The following is a 13282-nucleotide window of genomic DNA, read 5'->3' on the forward strand; positions in this document are numbered from 1 at the left end:
AAGCTGAGCTGTACTGAGCTGCACCTTAGTTACTGGAACCATGCTGGAAAGGACAGCGTAAATATACGTTTTTGTGAAAATGTTGCAAGTAGCTCTCCAGGACCAATTTGAGAAACGTTCTCCATATACCCACTCAGTACTCCTTGACTATTTATGTGTGAATAATGCTCTCTGGTGGTGAATCGGTTATATTGCATAAATCTGACCCCACCGCTCCAATGACTGTCACTCCTCGGCACAATAGGTAGCGTGGCGGTGACACAAACAGACACGAGCTTTTGGGCGAGCGCACACCGATTGTTCGAATCGCACGCGTCTTCTTCCCACAACCATAACAAAACATGGACGGAACCATTTATAGAAATAAGAATACATATGAATTATTTTTTCTATGGAGCCTTTGGCACATAACACAAGCTTGATCTACCAAGTGTGGATGTCAGTATGTGTTAAATAAAGTTTAAATCAAAAAATAAATACATGTGGTTTGCTGGCGGAAGTTATCCACAAAAATGTCAGAAGAAACCAATCTTGTTGAAATTGACAATGGAAGATCGAGTAGAATTTTTTAAATCACTGCTGCATGAGTTGGCCACAGCCACCCAGAGATGAATGGAAGAATTGCCAATGGGGAATTCACCTTTGTGTTTGGGTCACCAGAGTTTGTCCAACGATTATGCCATGTGGACAATACTGGAGAGTCCTTTTGTATGCACAGCGACTGGTTGGAATGGTCGTGGAAGGGTCTACACAGTAGTCCGACAGTAAATCAGTTAGATAGCTAAGAAAACAATCAACATTTTTAGATGAGGATGCTTCATATACCTGGCTATATTGAAAGGTAGAGACTCTGCAATATGAAAATGATAATGCCCACATTTGGAAATAGCAAGTTGTGGCTATATTGAGTTATGGCTGTTATGTCAGTCTAGAATGGGTGAAATTAATGACTTATTAATCATGATAAATTATGCTGTACGTCTTTCATTGGTGACCTCAATTACTATAATCTGACATGACCATTGTGATTTTATCTTTTTTTTTGGAACAGGTGCAAAGGAACACCAAAATGGCACTCCGTTCCAGAAGTGGTGAAAACTAGCGGATGAGCTGAGATGTGTACTACCCTGGCAGAGGCTCCTCCTCACCCTCACCTCCACAGCATCACAGACCACCAGGAAGTGGGTGAGGAAGTACACTGTACATACAAAAGTATATGGTCACCCCTTCAAATTTGTGGATACGGCTATTTCAGCCACATCCGTTGCTGACCTGTGTATAAAATCAAGCACACAGCCATGCAATCTCCATAGACAAACGTTGGCAGTTGAATGGCCTTACTGAAGAGCTCAGTTACGATCATCGTGGCACGGTCATAGGATACCACCTTTCCAACAAGTCAGTTCATCAAAATGTCTGCCCTGCTAGAGCTGCCCCGGTCAACTGTAAGTGCTGTTATTGTGAAGTGGAAATGTCAAGGAGCAACAACGGCTCAGCTGCAAAGTGGTAGGCCACACAAGCTCACAGAACGGGACTGCATGGTACTGAAGTGTGTAGCGAGTAAAAATCATCTGTCCTCGGTTGCAACACTCACTACAGAGTTCCAAACTGCCTCTGGAAGCAACATCAGCATAAGACAGGAGCTTCATGAAATGGGTTTCCATGGCCAAGCAGATATACACAAGCCTAAGATCACCATGCGCAATGCCAAGCATCGGCTGGAGTGATGTAAAGCTCTCCGCCATTGGACTCTGGAGCTGTGGAAACGTATTCTCTGGAGAGATGAACCATACTTCACCTTCTGGCAGTCCCGAAGGGCATATCTGGGTTTGGCTATGCCAGGAGAACGCTACCTGCCCCAACGCATAGTGCCAAATGTAAAGTTTGGTGGAGGAGTAATAATGGTCTGGGACTGTTTTTCATGGTTCAGACCCTTAGTTCCAGTGAAGGGAAATGTTAACACTACAGCATACAATGACATTCTAGATGATTCTGAGCTTCCAACTCTGTAGCAACAGTTTGTGGAAGGCCCTTTCCTGTTTCAGCATGACAATGCCCCCCCCGTGCACAAAGCGAGGTCCATGCAGAAATGGTTTGTCGAGATCGACTGGCCTGATCAGAGCCCTGACCTCAACCCCCTCGAACCCCTTTGGGATGAATTGGAGCACAGACTGCAAGCCAGGTATAATCGCCCAACATCAGTGCCCGACCTCACTAAATGCTCATGGCTGAATGGAAGCAAGTCCCCTCACCAATGGTCCAACGTCTAGTGGAAAAACTTCCCAGAAGAGTGGAGGCTGTAATAGCAGCAAAAGGGGGACCAACTCCATATTAAAGCCCATGATTTTGGAATGAGATGTTTGATGAACAGTTATCCACATACTTTTGGTCATGTAGTGTGCTTCAATATTTGGTCATGTAGTGTACTTCAATATTTGGTCATGTAGTGTACTTCAATATTTGGTCATGTAGTGTACTTCAATATTTGGTCATGTAGTGTACTTCAATATTTGGTCATGTAGTGTACTTCAATAGGACTGCCTGGAGGAGGTCAAAAGCCTGGAGAGGGACAACACCCGCCTGACTGTGAAGAGTGTCCTCAAACCCATTGGGCCGACCAACCAGTGCTCCTGCACATTGGCTAACCAGGCTGCCTGCATTGTGTCCCACCACCCGCCAATCTCTCTTTTACGCTACTGCTACTCTCTGTTCATCATATATGCATAGTCACTTTAACCATATCTACATGTACATACTACCTCAATCAGCCTGACTAACCGGTGTCTGTATGTAGCCTCGCTACTTTTATAGCCTCGCTACTGTATGTAGCCTCGCTACTTCTTTAGCCTCGCTACTTTTATAGCTTCGCTACTGTATATAACCTTACTACTGTGTGTAGCCTCACTACTTGTATAGCCTCACTACTTGTATAGCCTCACTACTTGTATAGCCTCGCTACTGTATGAACCTCGCTACTTTTATAGCCTCACTACTGTATATATCCTGTCTTTTTACAGTTTTATTTCTTTACCTACCTATTGTTCACCTAACACCTTTTCTGCACTATTGGTTAGAGCCTGTAAGTAAGCATTTCACTGTAAGGTCTGTATTCAGCGCACGTGACAAATAAACTTTGATTTGCTTTAGAAGACCTTCTCCTGGCTGTGTGAGGAGCTGGCCTTCAAGGGGCCCGATGCTGACAAGACGGTCATGTACTGCTCAGACATCAAGGACTGTGGCCAACTGACCTGGTATGTGTTCTTGGCAGCCCTGGGAAAGAAGTCAGGCTACAGGAGCTGAAAATGTCTCTGGGAACCGACTGTTCGACATGTTCCATTTGCGTACCCCCGAGAACATCCAACAGAGCATCATCAGCTCCCTGAACAACCCCTCGTCCGTCCTCCGGGTCGTCATAGCAACAGCAGTGCTGGGGCAGGGGGTGGACTTCGCAAGGGTGCGTCACGTTGGTGAACTATAGCCCACCGTGGGAGATGGAGGCCTGTGGCAGAGCATTGGCAGGATGGCTCCCCATCTCACTCCCTCATCCTCTACCATGGCATACAGATGCTCAGCCTTTCGGGCAAGACGGGGCACAGTGGTGGGAAAAGTATCCAAAAGATACCATAATAGAAGTCAAAGCTAAAGTCCCCCAGTAAAATACTACTTGAGTAAAAGTCTAAAAGTATTTGGTTTTAAATATATTTAAGGAATAAAAGTACATGTAATTGCGAAAATATACTTAATCTTGGAACTCCCCATCCCGGATCCGGGATCGTGACTAAAGCCTCAGGCTCATTAGCATAACGCAACGTTAACGATTTCTGAAAATCGCAAATAAAATGAAAATAATGCGTCTGCTCTCAAGCTTAGCCTTTTCTTAACAACACTGTCATCTCAGATTTTCAAAATATGCTTTTGAACCATAGAAATTGACTAATTTGTGTAAGAGTATGCAAAGCTAGCATAGCATTTTGAGTAGCATTTAGCACGCAACATTTTCACAAAAACCAGATAACCAAATAAATAAAATCATTTACCTTTGAAGAGCTTCTGATGTTTTCAATGAGGAGACTCTCAGTTACATACCAAATGCGCAGTTTTTCCTGAAAGCGTCTGTGTGTAGGAGAAATCGTTCCGTTTTCTACATTGCATCTGGCTACCGAAACGAACCGAAAATTCAGTCACCTACAACGTCTAACTTTTTCCGAATTAACTACATAATATCGACCGAAACATGGCAAACGTTGTTTGGAATCAATCCTCAAGGTGTTTTTTCACATATCTCTTCATTGATATATCGTTCGTGGAAGCTTGCTTTCCTCTCTGAATCCCATGGAAAAATACTGGCAGCTGACTTTTGCGCACCAATTTCGGCGCAGGACACCGGGCGGACACCTGGTAAATGTGGTCTCTTATGGTCAATCTTCCAATGATCTGCCTACAAATACGTCACAATGCTGCAGACACCTTGGGGAAACGACAGAAAGGGTTGACTCACTCCTCTCGCGTTCACAGCCATATAAGGAGACAATGGAAAACAGAGCTTCAAAAATCCTGCTCTTTTCCTGGATGCCGTCTCATCTTGGTTTTGCCTGAAGCTCACGTTCTAGGGCACGCACAGAAAATATCTTGGTAGTTCTGGACACGTCAGAGTGTTTTCTTTCGAAAGCTATCAATTATATGCATAGTCGAGCATCTTTTTGTGACAAAATATTGCGCTTAAAATGGGCACGTTTTTTTATCCAATAATGAAATAGCGCCCCCATAGATGTAAGAGGTTAAGTATATCAAAATATCTTATATTAAGCAAACCAGACAACACAATTTTCTTGTATTAAAAAAAAAATGTATGGGTAGCCAAGGTCACACTCAACACACATAATTTACAAACAAAGCATGTGTGTTTAGTGAGTCCGTCAAGATCAGAGGCAGGAGGGATGACCAGGGATGTTCTCTGTTTAGTGAGTCCGTCAGATCAGAGGCAGGAGGGATGACCAGGGATGTTCTCTGTTTAGTGAGTCCGTCAGATCAGAGGCAGGAGGGATGACCAGGGATGTTCTCTGTTTAGTGAGTCCGTCAGATCAGAGGCAGAAGGGATGACCAGGTTAATGCAACTAGGTGTCAGCTAGAGATGACGTGCAGGAGGATAGCGATGCGCAGGGACTTGTGGTTTTGCATGTCTACTTTGATGCTAATTAGCATTTTAGAATCGGGGAGTAAATAGAGCTGAATATATTGATAAGTCACTTGACCTAAAGAGATGTACACGGTTATCAAAATGTCACACTAGGGTGAGCCTACACGAAACACAGCCCTTATTTAAATTAACCTGTACCCCGCACACTGCCTCGGTACCGGTGCCCCCTGTATATAGCCTCGTTATTGTGTTACTTTTTATTATAGCCTACTTGGTAAATATTTTCTTCTTGAACTGCACTGTTGGTTAAGCGTTTGTAAGTAAAGCATTTCACGGTAAAGTCTACACATGTTGTATTCTGCGCATGTGACAAATACAGTTTGATTTGATTGGAAGTGTTTCTAAAATGGAATGGTGGGAAAACGACTGGAACCACTTCCCTTCTTGACCGCTAAGTTTAATGGGTATTGTAACCAAAACTGTCAATAGTGATGGGCATTCCGGTTCTTTTCAGTGAGCCCTCTCGTTCGGCTCAGCTCACCAAAAAGAGCCGACTCTTCTAGCCCTCAAACGGCTCTTAAAAAAATATATGTTTTGTATTTTTTCCAAGTCAAATAGAATTGTTTTAACACCAATCATAGTCAAACTATTTAAATTATTAAATGAAATCATACCTTAACCACAATACCTTAACCACAATGTATTTAAAAATGCATTGGTTTGTTATGAAAAAGAATGCTATTAAACATTTTTATTTAAAGTAGAACTTTTTAATGTATATAAACAAAGTGCCTATAAATCTAACCATTCAAAACTAATACAATCTGAACAACATAATAATAGAATATTGCACCATATCAAAGAAAATAAATAACAATGTGCAAAACTGCAGCATCCCAGTTAAAACATTAAACTGGTCCCTCTTTTCTCTCTCTTCTTTATTGCCATGTTATAACCAGCAGCACGCAGCAACACTGACCAGATGTAGCATTTTTTTTTCAGAAATGCAAGCGGCCTCACTTTGATGCGGTTCCTTCTCTCAGTAATTATTTGTCCCGTTTTCGAGAAGACCCTCTCAGAGGGAACAGATGTGACCACTATGCAGAGTCTCCCTGTCATGACTTTAGTGAGCCGTGGGTAGACAGAGGCCTCGTTCTTCCACCAGCTCAGAGGGGCTCCTCCAAATAGGATCGGACCTACATTATGGCATCTGCTGAGGGATTCCTTCATGCTGCATCCCCAGTTGCTCTCTCATCAAACAGCATCCAAACAGCAGATATTTGTGGCACTACTGCTGGTGCTTCTGCTCCATCTGATCCCTCTTCTTCCTGTTACCCCTGGTGCCTGAGCCAGCTGATTGCTGTGGCTGTCCCTCCCTCTTCTTCCTGTTGCCCTGGTGCCCGAGCCAGCTGATTGCTGGGGCTGTCCCTCCCTCTTCTTCCTGTTACCCCTGGTGCCTGAGCCAGCTGACTGCTGGGGCTGTCCCTCCCTCTTCTTCCAGTTACCCTGGTGCCTGAGCCAGCTGACTGCTGGGGCTGTCCTTCCCTCTTCTTCCTGTTGCCCTGGTGCCTGAGCCAGCTGATTGCTAGGGCTGTCCCTCCCTCTTCTTCCTGTTGCCCTGGTGCCTGAGCCAGCTGACTGCTGGGGCTGTCCCTCCCTCTTCTTCCTGTTGCCCTGGTGCCTGAGCCAGCTGACTGCTGGGACTGTCCCTCCCTCTTCTTCCTGTTGTCCTGGTGCCTGAGCCAGCTGACTGCTGGGGCTGTCCCTCCCTCTTCTTCCTGTTACCCCTGGTACCTGAGCCAGTTGACTGCTGGGGCTGTCCCTCCCTCTTCTTCCTGTTACCCCTGGTACCTGAGCCAGCTGACTGCTGGGGCTGTCCCTCCCTCTTCTTCCTGTTGCCCTGGTACCTGAGCCAGCTGACTGCTGGGGCTGTCCCTCCCTCTTCTTCCTGTTGCCCTGGTGCCTGAGCCAGCTGATTGCTAGGGCTGTCCCTCCCTCTTCTTCCTGTTGCCCTGGTGCCTGAGCCAGCTGACTGCTGGGGCTGTCCCTCCCTCTTCTTCCTGTTGTCCTGGTGCCTGAGCCAGCTGACTGCTGGGGCTTTCCCTCCCTCTTCTTCCTGTTGTCCTGGTGCCTGAGCCAGCTGACTGCTGGGGCTGTCCCTCCCTGCTGCTGAGGTTATTCTTTGAAGAGCCTCATCAATCGCTCTGGCTTCACTAAAGGCTAACTTCTTAAACCTGGGGTCAAGTGCAGTGGTTTCTGATAGCACGTGATTATATTCCATTCTGTGGAACTTTCTGTCCATTGATGAACATAGGGTGTCCATCAACTCTGTCACGTGTCCTGAGGTTACATTTGCTTCTCTCTGGCGGCTGGCTGTGATTGGCTGCAGACCCTGACACAGGAGTATCATTATTGAGGCTGTCACATGACTGAAAAGAGAGAACAGTCACTTATTAGTTCAGGTTCATGTTTTGTCTACTGATACTACATTCTCATCTACTGCTCATATACATATATAACACTGGATTAAATAATGATGTAGTAATAACTGCGTACTGTACCTCGCTCCACTGATCTCCACAGTGACCTGCTCAAAGGGTTCCAGGACTCTGCCCACCTCCTCCACCACCTCCCATTCCTCTTGGGTCAGAGCATCAACAGGTGCATTGACAATGGCCAGGGTAGAGATGACGGCATCCTTTAACTCAAGAAACCGCTTCAACATATAAAATAGTGCAGTCTTGTTTAGGCCTCAGCTCAGGCATCCCTGCATCCGTTGTGTATACTTTAGTTTTTCAGCACCTACTGTGCTCCTGTGGGTGTATTCCACAGCTGCTTTCACTTTGTCCACAGTGGGCTTCATCACCTTCAGAGCATCTCTTACAATCAGATTGATTGTGTGGTCAAGACATGGATGATGGGTCCATCTGAACATTTTCATGACTTTGGTTATGTGAGCTGCATTGTTGCTAACACAACAGACCACTTTTCCATCTCCTTGCCATTCTCTGGCCACTCAACAGTTCCTCTGCCAAGTTCTCTGAGGTGTGTCTGTCGCTGAACTCAAAGCAGTCCAGAAGACAGCGAGACATCAAACCATCTTCAATGAAGAGACATGTAACCGACGTGTAAGAAGTGGGTACCCTTGATGTCCAGCAGTCAGTGGTAAGATAAACTGCAGTAGCTTTATGGACTCTTTCCCGTACTGAAGCCTGTGTGCTCTCGTACAGTTGAGGAATAAGTAATTAAGTAAAGGGTTTTCCTGCCTGGAATTGTGTGCATTGGATTTAGACTATTGCTATAATTTCTAAAAAAAAAACCTCTGTCCTCCACGATCGAAAATGGCTGGAAATTGGTGGCAATCATTTTAGCCAATGCAATATCAATTTGGCCTTGTTTTGCAACAGATATAGACTTTGGCATAAACTTGTCCATAGAGAACTGTGTTGCTGTTGTTCGCGGAGTAGGCCTACTTAACTGAGTGGATACATCTCCACGTGTGGAGGAGCTGGTTCCCCCACTATCACTAGCAGGCCCACTAGTTTCTCGAAGCTCCGCTACAGCTAGCTTCACAGTTGGGTGCACAGTTCGCATATGCATAGAACAGACTTTATACGAGATTTTGTTTTGGCAAATTCTACACTGTGCTCTAACATTGTCTACATTATTAAAATGCATCCAAATGCTACTGTGCTTCCGACTCATTTTCCATCTGTTGTTTTCAAGGATCCTCTCTCCCCTCCGCTGCTAAGTGTGTGACTGTGAGTGAGTTGGCTCGGCCCTCCCTCCCTCACGCATCTGTGGTTCATTGGTTGACACTGCGTGTCTGATTGACAGGAACAACAAGTGAGGCTGTTAGTCAGAACGAATGTATGTGCGCTTGAGCATTTAGTCCTATATTATTTATTTATTAGTTCCTTTGAATTAGTTTATTCTATTCATCTAAATCTTTTGATTATTAATTTCTTAATTTAAAAAAATATTTTTATAAATAGATTTGGCTCTTCTGATATGTGAGCCGGCTCCCAACGTTCACCTCTTAAGAGCCGACTCGTTCGCGAACGACCCATCACTACTGGCCCATTCTGTGCTCTAACCACTAGGCTACCTGCTGCCCCAAACAAACAACGAGAGGTCTCAACCCCCGAGTAATTTTTTTTTTTTAGAACCAATCGCACAATTTCTGCATGAATACTTCATTTAAAATGGCCTCTGGTCCAGACCAGAGTGTCACAGCTTTCCCTACGCTGTGAGCCACATCAGCCAGGCTAATACTGCTATTCTACTCTTTAAAATAAAAAACTGTGACTGAACTGTGTGTAATACTATTTGATCTCCAGGAAAACACCATGGCGACAGAAATAGCCAAATACTTGGTTATGGCTTTGACATAGAGAGTTCAGGCCTTCCTCGTCTACATACTACTAGACTAATGTTCTGAACACATTAAGGAAAATTATTTGACTTTGTGCAGCTGAGTATGTAGCCACTGAACTAGCTGACTCTAATGTCCTCTGGTTCCTCCTGAACTGTATTGAGGCAAAGAGAAACGTAAGAGGTAACAGTGAGATAGTTGATGTCGAGAAGTCCCTCCCCAATCCCAGGGCACAAACATCAGAGGCGGAAATATCACCCCCCCCTCAAAAAAATGATTACCTCCCCTATTGGTAATGGTGAGTGGTTCGGGTATGATCTTTGTGCCTCTGTAACTTTCTCAATAATCATTATTTACAATTAATTCATGATTATCCGTAATCATGGTAGCATCCAGACCACTTTAATACACTTAAGTGAATTTGTCCAAATACTTGTGACACCTTCAAATGGGGAGACTAGATACATACAGATATTTCATTTATAAAAGGTAAAACACATATGTATGAATATACCCTCAAATAAAAGGTTACATTCTGTACTGTCGCCTCATATGAAACATTTGATCAATTCCAAAATGCCAAATTAAAAGTTTTAGCTTCATTCATAAATATTTAAGGGAGTATATTTGTACTTGGTGGGCATGGTCCCTGACAAATAAAATACTAATTAACTACATATTAAATGTTTTAATTGTATCTGTACCTAATAAATGCATAGAAAACTATTTGACAATAAATACAGACACACCTTTGGTAAACTCCAGTACTGTACGTCCAAGTACCTTTTTAGTTAGTATACTGAGATACACATTCATGAAAAGCACATTAACATTTGAAGTACAGACAGTAATACTGGACTTCAAATTAAACCCTCAGGTATGGAGTAATATATATATATAAATAAGAGAGAGAGAGAGAGAGAGAGAGAGAGAGAGAGAGAGAGAGAGAGAGAGAGAGAGAGAGAGAGAGAGAGAGAGAGAGAGAGAGAGAGAGAGAGAGAGAGAGAGGATTAGAGAGAGAGGATTAGAGAGAGAGGATTAGAGTAGCAGTGTCAATGATCGGAACATTTGTTCAACATGATTCAGTCATGTACATTGTTCCCCAATAGATTGATACCTTAGACTTAGTCTGGGTTCCAGTCTCTTTAGCTAACATTCCACGCCAAAGGCAATGACAAGGAGTGTCAAGGAGTCAAATGTTAGCTAAAGAAACTGGTACTCAGGCTAGCTTAACTACTGTCTTTACATTCATTAAACCGTTAAAAATATATGACGTTTCCACTTTTAACTAAAGAAATTAAAGACATATGTTCACATAAATTTAAATATTTACATGTTTTGGAGTGGAGGTACTATTCCCCATACTCATCACTAAAATACACAAGGTAATGAACTATAATCCATTGAACAGTGAGCACAAACCAACATTAAGGCTATAATGGCCAGCTCCAGTCCACGATTTTCACTCTAAGTGCAAAATACTTTGTCAAGGTGCCGACAGAAGACGAATTCAACCGATATATAGTACAGTTTACAGACAGATGACATATACCAGCGTTTGAAGCGTCTCAACTGTCCAGAAGGTCAATTGGTTTTGTTGCAGCACGTTTTTCAATCACACTTGACAATGGACAAGCATACAGCAGGGCATGTCTCTTGTTTTTACATACAGTATTTACTGGGAATGAAGGATCTAGGGTTGCAAAATCCCAATAACTGTTCCAAAATGTCCACGTTTTCCAGAAATCTAGTTGTCAGATTCCCGGAATCAGGAATAAACACAAAATCCGGAATCCTCTAACTAGGATGTCTGGAAAACATGGACATTTTGTTTCACAGAATTTTGGAAACCATATTTTACATACGTGTGCTTTTGAAACTACAGACACTTTTGGCATTTCTTATGAAAATTCTAAAAAGTTGTTTCTTGAATACTTTTCTCATTTTGTCAGGAATCATAAACTGGTATTGGATGTGACCATTTTATTCAACAATACAATAGATTTGACTGTTTTTCCAGAACCTTCTGCAGATGTCATTAGCATCACATCATAAAACATTATATTTTACTTTAAAACTGAATGACAATGGTTTTATTTTATCTGTCTATATGATTTGGTGCTACCACAATCAGAAATATATATTTTAATTAATTAATCCATAAATATGTGCCTTTTGCTGGCTGAGCTTCTATACCGGCACGGAGGCTACCATCGACAATGCAATTTATTGTTGAAATTGTTATATATTTATCATTTACACAATAGTTATATTGGGAACAAGTGCTTTACACTTGACATAGACAGAAGTGTGCTATTTCATGTGTAAATATATTTTTTCTTTAGAATGCTGTGTGTCCACCTGGCACAGCCAGAAGAGGACTTGCCACCCCTCAGAGCCTGGTTCCTCTTTCTAGGGAGGTTTTCCTAGCTTTTCCTTCTACACCTGCATTGCTTGCTGTTTGGGGTTTTAGGCTGGGTTTCTGTACAACACTTTGAGATATCAGCTGATGTAACAAGTTCTTTATAAATACATTTGATTGATTACATTGTGGCTGTAATGACGGGGTAATGATGTATCGCATTAGGATAGTTGTTCAAAATAAGTGGGAGGAAATGGATATTTACACATTTACACAATTGCTATAAAATACAGTATAATATCATGTAGTAAGCAGTAATGAGCTGAGGTATATATTCTATACAGAAGTTACACAAAAACTCACTACTTTGTAATGGTAATAACCTGGAAATTGTCAATACCGACACATTTTGTGTTGGAAATGACAATTTGCTAATTTTTGGGATTGAACTGCCAGGCCATAAGGTTTCTTACTTGACTTAAAACCTTTTGCTTTTAGGGGAGCATAGGGTCATTCACAAACTTCCCCTATGCCGTTCGGAGTGTTCCCCACTGCCCAATCCAGCCCCATTTCCTGCCTTTTATTTGGATTTCATTTAGTTATTGTTGTGCGACTTCCTAGAGTTCTTTGTTTCTGATGGTGTTTGACAAGTATATTGACAGGATGTGTCTTAGGCAATTGTTTATGAAAGTTTGAAGTCTATTGCTTGTTACGTTTGCGTTTCTCCACGTTTCTTCCCCGTAGAACGGATTTGATATTGGAGTTGAAGATGCGCATTTGATTTCTTGTTGAAATTATCTTGGAGGTCCATATTTGCCTTGACATTTAGAAAGCTGTTCTTGACTTCCCTATTCCTGTTTGTATGTCCGTTGCTTCCCCCGTCTTTCCCGATTACACTTCCCGGGTCAGTGAACATACAGTGCCTTGAGAAAGTATTTTGCACGCCCAATTTTTCAGTTTTTGATTTGTCAAAAAAGTTTTAAATATCCAATAAATGTCGTTCCACTTCATGATTGTATCCCACTTGTTGTTGATTCTTCACAAAAAAAATACAGTTTTATATCTTTATGTTTGAGGCCTGAAATGTGGCAAAAGGTCGCAAAGTTCAAGGGGGCCGAATACTTTCGCAAGGCACTGTATGTTACTTCTTCCAGTATCTCTCCTGTCCAGGTTTATGGTGTTGTCTGTGGTTTGGTTGATTACCTTGGGGTTTGATGTGCTCATGTTAAGTCCCAGGGTCGTTGCCAAAGTAGACAGTTTTGTGGTTTTGTTCTGCATCTTTTGCGTAACATATTTTCCAATGATCAAAAGTCAGGGTGTGGGACAACTGCCTTCTCAATGAATAAGAAAAAGGCATCTACAACTAACCCATCTCAATGTATTGTTGGAAAATAAAACCTATAGTGAT

This window comes from Oncorhynchus masou, chromosome 25 (assembly GCF_036934945.1).
Source record: "Oncorhynchus masou masou isolate Uvic2021 chromosome 25, UVic_Omas_1.1, whole genome shotgun sequence".
Lineage (NCBI taxonomy): Eukaryota > Metazoa > Chordata > Actinopteri > Salmoniformes > Salmonidae > Oncorhynchus > Oncorhynchus masou.